The sequence below is a fragment of the Budorcas taxicolor genome, chromosome 14 (genome assembly GCF_023091745.1).
Source record: "Budorcas taxicolor isolate Tak-1 chromosome 14, Takin1.1, whole genome shotgun sequence".
Taxonomy (NCBI): Eukaryota; Metazoa; Chordata; class Mammalia; order Artiodactyla; family Bovidae; genus Budorcas; species Budorcas taxicolor.
In genome coordinates this window covers 57,078,736-57,089,852 of record NC_068923.1, presented here as the reverse complement: position 1 = coordinate 57,089,852, position 11,117 = coordinate 57,078,736, and the positions used below count along the sequence as shown (strand labels likewise).

The following is an 11,117-nucleotide window of genomic DNA, read 5'->3' as shown; positions in this document are numbered from 1 at the left end:
ACAAATGAAAAAAATAAAATACAAGTAAATTGTCCTAAATTAGCTAATTACTAAAATCCAATCTGAAAAAGGTTTGAGATTTAAACTAAAATGAACTTTTAAGTTACTTTTAAAGTGTAGGGAGACTAGAAATGGATAAGGGCTATTAAGGCTTAAAACTAGATAGAATACAAACCCTGACAGAGAGGGAGGCAAGGCTTTACATTTCTGAATCTTGACCAAAATATGCCTACAGTTTTACAAGAAAATATATTTTTCTGCTATAAATTTTGTTTGGCATAATAGAATGTCCAAAAGAAAAATATTATTATGTATTTGGAAACTTAGGTGTGCAGTGATTTCTTTTATACAAGGTGAGATAATGCCATCTTAAATCTTCAGAATACAAAATGAGGCTTTTAAAAAGAATGGTAAATCACTAACAGAAAGAGGCTTGGTGAGAGAAATCAACATATGGGTTAGGGTACTGAATGCACCGCAGCCTATGCTGGTAGAACGCCTACACATTTGGTTTATACTGCCTTATTACGTGGGTTTCTAGAACCTCAGGCATTCACTGGAGTAGTTTGCCTGTCAGTCCGTCAGTGACATCCACCAGGTTTTGTGGTTAGAGCATTGACAGAGCGCCTTGGGTCTGCTTTTCTACACTTATGATGACACATTCTCCCCATGAAAGTGTTTTGTTAATTTTTTCTCCCCTCATAGTTGACTTTTATGCGTTTTTTTCTTGTTCTGCAGAGAAATACAGGATGATAAAGACACTAATTTTAATTCCACTTTTTAGTTTTTATACTTGTGTGTGTGTGTGTGTGTTGGAATAATACAAGGCTAAAGTGATACTATTGTCATTCTAACAAGGTCATTTAAGCAGTTATCCAACATTGTGCCTTATAGTTGATTAAGTAAAAGCGTTAGGACAAAATCTACTAGTTTTAAAAAGAAAAAAGTACATTTCCAACAGATATGTGTCTATAGGTGTGTATGTATATATATGATAAACTGTATGTAAATAGATCTTCTTTACCATGACAACTTATTACTGATGTTTACTCCTGTCAGATGTCATGATCAGGTAAGCTGCATTGCCCTAAAAATGTAAAACACAATTGCAAAATTCTCCCTACTTCCAAAGTTTCATCCATTATGCCTATTTGTTTCTATGTGTAAAATATGAATCTAATTCAATACCAAATATTTCCAACAGCCTTTACATACATGTCTGCATAGTGAGTTGTCTTAAGTATTTACTGTAAGCATATTGCTAGAAATTATGTCTTTGGTTTTGCAGCCTCGGGCTCCCAGCCTCTAAAAACAAGCAACAAGGTTGCTGCTGCTAAGTCACTTCAGTTGTGCCGACTGTGTGACCCCACAGACGGCAGCCCACCAGGTTCCCCCATCCCTGGGATTCTCCACGCAAGAACACTGGAGTGAGTTGCCATTTCCTTCTCCAATGCATGAAAGTGAAAAGTGAAAGTGAAGTCGCTCAGTCGTGTCCGACCCTCAGCGACCCCATGGACTGCAGCCCACCAGGCTCCTCCATCCATGGGATTTTCCAGGCAAGAGTACTGGAGTGGGGTGCCATTGCCTTCTCCAAGCAACAAGGTTAGTTGCAAGTAAAAGTTAGAGCCCTGAGCACTTTAGAGAAGCATTCCCTAAAGTCTGTGCTGTGGACAGCAGTGAGAACTGATGTGAAAGCCTGTGTTTGAAAAAGGGGGGAGGGGAGGAGGTAGAATTCCTTGTTGAAAACATTTTGGGAAACATTCTGTATCCTCCCTGTTGGAGATTCACAACATACATTAACATATTAAAGACTCTTACATTTATGCTCAATTGCTTTTCAACAAAGGTGTCAAGGGAATTCAATAGGAAAAGGGTAGTCTTTTCAACAAATGTACTGGGACAATTGGATATCCATGTGCAAAAAGATATATTCAAATGAAGTATCCCACCCTTTTCAAACTCCATCTAAATGTTAGAGCTAAATGACAAAACTTTTTAAAAAGAAAACATAGGAGTAGATCTTCATGACTTTCTTAGAAATTAAAAACAAAAATCACAAGCAGTAAAAGAAAAAAGTTGATAAGCTGAACTCCAGCAAAATTTAAAATATGTGTGCTTAAAAAGACACCAAAAGAAAATGAAAAGAGGGGAAAAATATTTGCAAATCATATCCAGAATACCAGGGAACTCTTGCGGTGCAAGAAAACGACCCAATTTTAAAATAGGCAAAAAAATTGAATAGAACAAAGATACATATGAATGACCAATAAACACATAAAAGGATGCTCAACATTATTAGCCATCAGGGAATGCAAATCAAAACCACCGTTAAATAACAGTACACAGCCCATTAGGATGACTAGCTGGTGAGTGTGTAGGGAAATTAAAACTCTCATACACTGCTGATAGAAATGCAAAATAGTGCAGCCATTTTGGAAAAACAGTTTGGAAGTTTCTTAAAAAGTTAAATGTAAATTCATCATATGATTTAATCTGAAATATATACCCAAGAGAAATACAAAAAGTTGTTCAAACATAGAGTATGTTTATGCTGTATTCACAATATCCCATAGTGTTATTCACAATATCCCCAAACTGGAAACAATCCAAATTTCCATACACTCATGAATGGATTAAAAAAATATGATATATCTATTTGAAATTCTGTTTGTCAGTAAAAGGAAATGAAGTCCTGAGACATGCTACAAAGTAAATCAGCCTCAAAGCCATGCTTAGTGAAAGAACCTAGACACAAAAAACAAATATTGTATGGTTCCATTTATATAAAACTTTCGGAAGAGGCAAATCTATAGACAGGAGGTAGATTAGTGGCCGCCTAGAGCTGGAGGTGGGAATTCAGAGTAATAGCAAATGTGGGAAGAAGGGATGTTTTTGAGGTGGTGAAAATGTTCGAAACTTAGATTTTAGTGATGGTGGTGCAACTCTAAATTTGCTAGAAATCATTTAGTTGTACACTGAAACAAGTGAACTTCATGGCATGTAAATTATACTTCAATGAAGTTGTTGTTTAAAGGAGAGGGTGTTCTCTGTTTAAAACAGTTTGAGAAACACTTTACTTCTCACATCTTGGAGATTCACAATATATATTAACGTATTAAAGACCAAGGAACGATATAGTGAAGAAACTTATTTAATTTTTTAATCCAGCATAAACCAAATTTATGTGACCACAGAAATTTTTAAAAATTACCTCAATTAAACCTTTTCAAAATGAATGTTGAGGGAAACATAATTAGGAATTGCTGAAAGTATTTCCCTTTATTCTCTATCCCTTGACTTCTCTAAGCCCTTATGGCCAAATAAATGGCATACGCTTGATTAGTTCCTGAGATTTTTTTTTTTTAGCAAAAATAAATATAGTTTATATAATTAGTGAGTCCATACAAACCAGCAGCTGGAAAGGCCTCCCCCCTCCGCCATGACTGCCACTGTGTGTACTGGCTTTCTGCTGGGGTGTCAGGCTGAGATTAAACAGTAATTATAATTGAAGCTAATGCAATTAATTACATAATTTTGAGTTGTTCCATGTTAATTCCACTACTAAAATTACATCATAAAATTAGAGCATTATGAAGGATTACTGTCAAAACTAAGTGTGAGTCAAGTACCTGACTCATGTGTGATTTATCTCCAGAATACTTGGCTCATATTTGAAACGTGCGTAAAGTTGAATGACAAACATGCACTCAATAGATTCGCTGTAGTCCTTAGTTAAATAATTGGTGTAGACTGTATATCTCTGGGCTTCCCAGGTGGTGCTAGTGGTAAAGAACCCTCCTGCCAATGCAAGAGACTTAAGAGATGCAGGTTTGATCCCTGGGTTGGGAAGATCCCCTGGAGGAGAGCATGGCAACCCACTCCAGTATTCTTGCCTGGAGAATCCCATGGACAGAGGAGCCTGGCGGGCTGCAGTCCATGGGGTTGCAGAGTCAGACACAACTGAAGCAACTTAGCATGTACGCATGTACATATAGAGTCCTGAGCCTGAACTACCACTGGGGAAAACCTGGAAGCTTTGGATGAACACGTCTGCTGTTTATGAAGGGAAAAGAATGATGTTGCATAGAAGGTAAGGAAAATTTGATTAGAACTGTTTACTTAAGGAAGGAGAAGAGGAATTTTTTAAAAAGCATTAACAAGGTGTATTCTGCAAACAACTATCCCATCCTTTTTCGTCCGAGAGAAATGACTGTGGGATGAGAAATGGATAAACAATTTTTATACCCAGTTGATATTAACAAAGAACTAGTACAGCCACATATCAGGACTATGAAATGGATTTGCTAAGAAAAAAATATTTTTTAATGATACTTTCAGGAAAAAAATGGCTTCAAGCAAGGCACAGATAGTGTGATTTGTCCTTTGTTTTTATAGTAAATATATGCCAAAAATAATGATACTGATGGTGCTTGCTTCGGCAGCACATATACTAAAATTGGAACGATACAGAGAAGATTAGCATGGCCCCTGCACAAGGATGATACGCAAATTCGTGAAGTGTTCCATATTTAAAAATAATAATAATAATAATGATACTGATGAGTTTAAATGATGTCAGCCAGAATTTCAATAATACTGGTTTTCATATTTGAAAATGAATATGATTTTGATGGAATTATTTTGAATTCATGCAGGGTAGGAGGCAAAATGAACATTTTAAAATAACACTGTATATAAATCTTGCATTAACCTATTATTAGTTACTTGTAACTAGAATCTTTTTCAACAAGTGTATACTGAACCAGAAAACCATAATCATCCAAGATTAAATTTACTTAAGCAAGGAGAGAAAGAACTTCTTTTTGATAATCTCTAAAATCTGAATTTGTATTCCAAGTATACGTATAAATTATAGTTTCATAACATGCTTATGAGAGAAGTTCAGTTCACTAGTTCAGTCATGTCCGACTCTTTGCGACCCCATGGACTGCAGCACGCCAGACTTCCCTGTCCATCACCAACTCCCAGAGCTTGCTCAAACTCATGTCCATCGAGTCGGTGATGCCATCCAACCATCTTATCCTCTGTCGTCTCCTTCTCCTCCTGCCTTCAATCTTTCCCAGCATCAGGGTCTTTTCCAGTGAGTCAGTTCTTTGCATCAGGTGGCCAAATTGGAGCTTCGGCTTTAGCATCAGTCGTTCCAATGAATATTCAGGACCGATTTCCTTTAGGATTGACTGGTTTGATCTCGTTGCAGTCCAAGAGACTCTCAAGAGTCTTCTCCAACACCACAGTTCAAAAGCAATTCTTTGGCACTGAGCTTTCTTTATGGTCCAACTCTCACATCCATACACGATTACTAGAAAAACCATAGCTTTGACTAGACGGACCTTTGTCAGCAAAGTGATGTCTCTGCTTTGGTCATATACTACCTAGGTTGGTCATAGCTTTTCTTCCAAGGAGCAAACGTCTTTTAATTTTATGGCTGTAGTCACCATCTGCGGTGATTTTGGAGCTCAAAAACATAAAGTTTGTCACTGTTACCATTGTTTTCCCATCTGTTTGCCATGAAGTGATGGGACCAGATGCCATGGTCTTTGTTTTTTGAATGCTGAGTTTTAAGCCAGCTTCTCTCCTCTTTCACTTTCATTAAGAGACTCTTTAGTTCCTCTTCGCTTTCTGCCATAAGGGTGGTGTCATCTGCATATCTGAGGTTACTGATATTTCTCCTTGCAATCTTTTTTTCTTAATTAATTTATTTTAATTGGAGGCTAATTACTTTACAGTATTGTAGTGGTTTTTGCCATACGTTGACATGAATCAGCCATGGGTGTACATGTGTTCCCCATCCTGAACCCCTCTCCCACCTCCCTCTCCATCCCATCCCTCAGGGTCATCCCAGTGCTGTGGCCCCGAGCACCCTGTCTCATGCATCAAACCTGGACTGGTGATCTATTTCACATATGGTAATGTACATGTTTCAGTGCTATTCTCTCAAATCATCTCACCCTCGCCTTCTCCCGTAGAGTCCAAAAGTCTGTTCTTTACTTCTGTGTCTCTTTTGCTGTCTTGCATACAGGGTCATCATTACATCTTTCTAAATTCCATATATATGCATTAATATGCTGTATTGGTGTTTTTCTTTCTAACTTAGTTCATTCTGTATAATAGGCTCCAGTTTCATCCACCACGTTAGAAGTGATTCAAATGCATTATTTTTAATAGCTGAGTAATACTCCATTGTGTATATGTACCACACTTTCTTATCCATTTGTCTGCCGATGAACATCTAGGTTGCTTCCATGTCCTAGCTATTGTAAAAAGTGCTGCGATGAACATTGGGGTACACGTGTCTCTTTCAATTCTGGTTTCCTTGGTGTGTATGCCCAGCAGTGGGATTGCTGGGTCATATGGCAGTTCTGTTTCCAGTTTTTTAAGGAATCTCCACACTGTTCTCCATAGTGGCTGTACTAGTCCCTGCAGTCTTGATTCCAGCTTGTGCTTCATCCAGCCCAGCATTTTGCATGATGTATTCTGCGTGTAAGTTAAATAAGCAGGGTGACAATATACAGCCTTGACATACTCCTTTCCCAATTCGGAACCAGTCCATTGTTCCATGTCCAATTCTAACTGTTGCTTCTTGACCTGCACACAGATTTCTTAGGAGTCAGGTAGGGTGGTCTGGTATTCCCATCTCTTTAAGAATTTTCCACAGTTTGTTGTGAGAGAAGAGCAGGCCAGAAAGGCTGCAGATACGTAGCCCCAGACCACTTGGGAAACCTAGAATACCCCCTTTCTCCCAACCACTTCAGGTTAATTTGATTTTTGTTCAAAGCCTAGCTTTTGTTTGTATCAACATATGTCTCTAAAGTTTGTGGTTCAATTACATCTATTTTGCAAATTCCACTTCTACCACTTACTGGCTTTCCTATGCTAGTTTTAGTTTTTTTTTCCTCTCAAAACCAAGCTTAGCTCTTGACAGTATCACATCTTCATTTATTCTTCATCGCTCTTAAAATCACCTTTACAGACTGTAGAGAAAAAATAAGAAAAAATTATTATACTATCATCATGCAATCATTGTTGGCATTTTTAAATGTTTCCTTCTTTTTCCTATCAACTTCTTTGCGTAGCTGTAATCACAATTACTGTTCTATATAATAAGATCTCCCTAGTTGCTAAATGTTCTTTATAATCATAATATGTAAGTGAAGTGAAAGTGAAGTTGCTCAGTCATGTCCGACTCTTTGCGACCCCATGGACTGTAGCCTACCAGGCTCCTCCATCCATGGGATTTTCCAGGCAAGAGTACTGGAGTGGGTTACCATTTCCTTCTCCAGGAGATCTTCCTGACCCAGGGTCAAGCTCTGCATAATACAATATTCTTGACATTCTTTAAAAAAATGTGATTAGGATTCAGATTTGTAGTTTGTTTAAATTAGCTTGCACTTAGAGTTGAAGACAGAAAAGAGGAAGGAAACATTAAAGGGAGGAGCAGCGGGTCTCAGTGTCCAATCCTTCCAGAGAGGGCAGGTATCCCACCTCCAGAGAGTAAGTAGAAAGGCTCATGTTTGTTCAATTGCATAACTAAAGAAGTACACCCCTGTTGGCCAAAGTCACACTACTTGTGAACTTGACAGCTGCCATTTTCAAAGTCAAAAATACGTAGTTAGATTTAAATGGGAATAAAAGGAAAATTAGGATCTAATTTAGGACTTTCGTTCTTAATAAAAAAAAAATAGCTTACATTTTATCTTCACTGAAATGCCAAAGCAGTTCTACCCAAGGTTAAATGCTGCGGTATTTTCATAGATTGAAATGGTTGATAAGACCCAAGTTGGTTTCTTCAATCTCATTTTTCAGTGCTTCCTCCCAAATAATGTATTTCATTGTTAATATAAAAGTGCACTGTTGTACTCTCGAAAGAACTTGGCAGTTCATAAATAAAGAATAGAAAAAAAATATGCAAATCTCTGCCAGACTCCAAGTCCCTTAAGGTTAATTTAACTGTCACACGTAATTTCTCAGGAAAGAAAGCAGCCTATGTCCGTGAACCAGCCAGTTAACTCATCCATGCTTGTGTCGCACATTTCACTCCCGTGTAATTTTTTCAGCACAATATGATTTACTGTGTCAAAGGCATTGATGAGGTCAGTAACCATATTCTGTCCACACTGATTATTCTGTTAGTTTAGGCAAATCGTCCCACAGCAAGTTAACAGGTCCTTCATTACAAGATCACAAAATACCAGCATTAGATAATTAAACTTCCCATACCTATAACATGTTTCTTAACATATTAATAAGACATTAGAAGAGGTTGTCACAATCATTTGGTAATCACTGAAAATATTGCTTTCTGCCTCCTCCCGTAGGAAAAAAATCCAGGCATCACAAATGCATTTTGAGTGTTTCTGTTTGAAATTTAATGGGCTCTAATTAATTTTCCAGGGACTGTTTGTCCTAGTTTGGGCTCATCCTGCTGTTTCTATTTCCATGATGCTCCTCCATACACCTGGATTAAGAACAGGAAATAGAAGAGGCAGGGAGGGTTCTGAAGGCCCTGAGCCTTCCCTCCATTTCCGTTGGTGTGTGAACTAGTGAACTGCTTACTTATTGCTGCATAGCAAGCTACCTGTTAGTACAGGGAAGTACAGGATGTAGTGTGTGTTCAGTGGTGTCCGATTCTTTGTGACCCCATGGACTGTAGCCTGCCAGGCTCCTCTGTCCATGGGATTCTCCAGGCAAGAATACTGGAGTGGGTTGCCATTTCTTTCTCCAGGGCATCTTCCTGACCCAGGGATTGAACCTGCATCTCACGTGTCCCCTGCATTGGCAGGTGAATTCTTTACCACTGCACCACCTGGGAAGCACATAGGTATGTATAGGAGGCTTAAAACAATTATTTTGCTCCTGAATCTACAATTTGGATAGGGTGCAGGGTAGATACCCTTTTCCTTCTTCTCGCAGCATCAGTTGATGACAACAGCTCAGGGCCAGGAGCGTCATCCAGAGATTCACTCCCACGTCTAGCAGTTGATGCTGGCTGATCCTGGGACTTCAGCTCGGGCTGTTGGCTGGAACACCTGCATGTGGCTTCTCTGTGAGCCAGCTTGGCTTCCTTGCACAATGGCCAGCTTCCAAGAGCAAGTGTCCCAAGAGGACAAGGCATTTTCTGACCTACCTTTGGAAATCATATGGCACCACTTTCCACTATATTGAGGCCATCTCAGAGGTTGACCAAGGGTTTGAGAGGTGGGGACACTGGCCACACTATTTGATGGGAGGAGTGTCACCTTCTCACCAAACAAGGAGTGTAGGGGATGGAATATATCATGGTGGTCATCTTTGGAAAAGAAAATCTTCCACAGTTGCTAAGTAAATCATTCAGATGGAAATATCTGCTTTAAAAAAGGACCTGCTTTTGAAAATATTTCGGTACTACTATTGGTATCTAGGTACCATTATGTAAATATTGGCTCATGTATAGTGCTGAGCAGTATCCTAGAAGCTAGGGAGTATGGCATTATCCTTACCTTTAAAGAGTGTGTAATCTATTGGAAGAGACCTGAAGTAAATAATTACAATTATATATGTAAATGCAGTAATACAGGTAAATAGTAATACGTATGTGAAAAGAAAATTCATCTCATTCTTGACCTTCGCCTTGTCTCCTCCCCCTTCTTCACTCCTTTCTCGTCACTCGTAACTACTCTAGTTTCATCTCCAGGTTAACTTCTCATATAATATATCTGAATAAGTCATACTTGGCTTAGTGACACTTTAATGACATGCCAGAAATTATGAATACTAATATATTTTATATGCAATATCTAAATACCTAATATTTCCACAAGACATTTGAGTGCTGGCTTCCAAAGCATTATTTACCAACACATATGCATTGAATAAATGAAAAATAAACCTTTGTCATTGTTCTCAAATAGCATTGTCTCTCAAAGTATTAAAGTGTTCTCAATTACTCTGAAAAAGAACATTTAAATTGTGTCTGTGTGAGATCACAGAAGGCTGTTTTGGATTAAAAAATAAATGTCCAAAATTTTTTTCATCTATGCATTTTTAACATGAGTGAAATAATTTTATGCAAATAGTTCTGAGACTTTTTTCACTTACAAATTGATGGACATTGAACTGTTACTGCTTATGGACATTAAGATGTTTCCTGTATTTCACTGTTATAAACAATGGTCTCTCTGGGTAGTAACTGTGGATTGTTTTGACTTTTCTGTAGTTTTTAGAATTTCATTTTGGAAGTAATATGACAATATATCCTGGGCTTTAGAAAAAGATACCAAAGTGCAGATGTATACGATAGCCAGATACAGGCTGCTGCTGCTGCTGCTGCTAAGTCACTTCAGTCGTGTCCGACTCTGTGTGACCCCATAGATGGCAGCCCACCAGGCTCCGCCGTCCCTTATTATATAAAAGGTGGTTCACATTTGGTTACCATTCTATCTCCCATTTCATTTCAAAATGTTTGTTTCTAAGGGGAGTCTTCCAGGAAAAAGCCTTCTGATTGGTCTACTCTTCACTTTTACTCCAACTGGGCAAACAATATAGGAGTGAGGGAAACATTTGAATAAACAACTAAGAACAGACTGGAAATAGTGTCCCTGTTTGGACAACTTTTAAAGAAATACCTTCGTGCACATGGATTTATTTATCTGTTAGAGAGCCTAGATTATTTTCTTGTCTAAACATGTACCCTGTGGGACTTAACCGGCAGTCTAGTCTATTCTGTCTTCCAGTGCAGGGGGGTGCAGGTTGGATCCCTGGTCGGGGAGCTAAAAAAGACCAAAATGTAAACAACAGAAGCAGTATTGTAACAAATTCAATAAAGACTTTTCAAAAAAGTGTACCCCTTGTTGGAAGTCAGGGTAGTGGTTACCTGGATGGAGAGAGAATAACTGGTAGGGGTCTGGAGATGTCAATCTTCTGGGGTGCTGGTAATGTTGTTTCTTAAAAGGGCTACATGCTGCACACAGATGTACTCATTTTGTGAACAGTTCATCAAGCTGTACACTTTTGTTTCCTGTATGTTTCTATGTATATATTATTCTTCAAGTACAAGTTTAAAAATAAAGGGCCACACGTGAAAGATGATGTCATTTTTGCAGGCCCAAAGGAAAAAAAAA

General features: G+C 38.3%; 1 non-coding gene across 1 annotated transcript; it reads left to right on the top strand.

Moving 5' to 3' along the window:
* The first annotated feature begins 4,426 nt into the window (after positions 1-4,426).
* LOC128059679 (U6 spliceosomal RNA) lies at positions 4,427-4,533 on the top strand. The gene has a single exon (XR_008200608.1). It is a non-coding gene; the product is annotated as a U6 spliceosomal RNA (small nuclear RNA).
* The last annotated feature ends 6,584 nt before the right edge of the window (positions 4,534-11,117 follow it).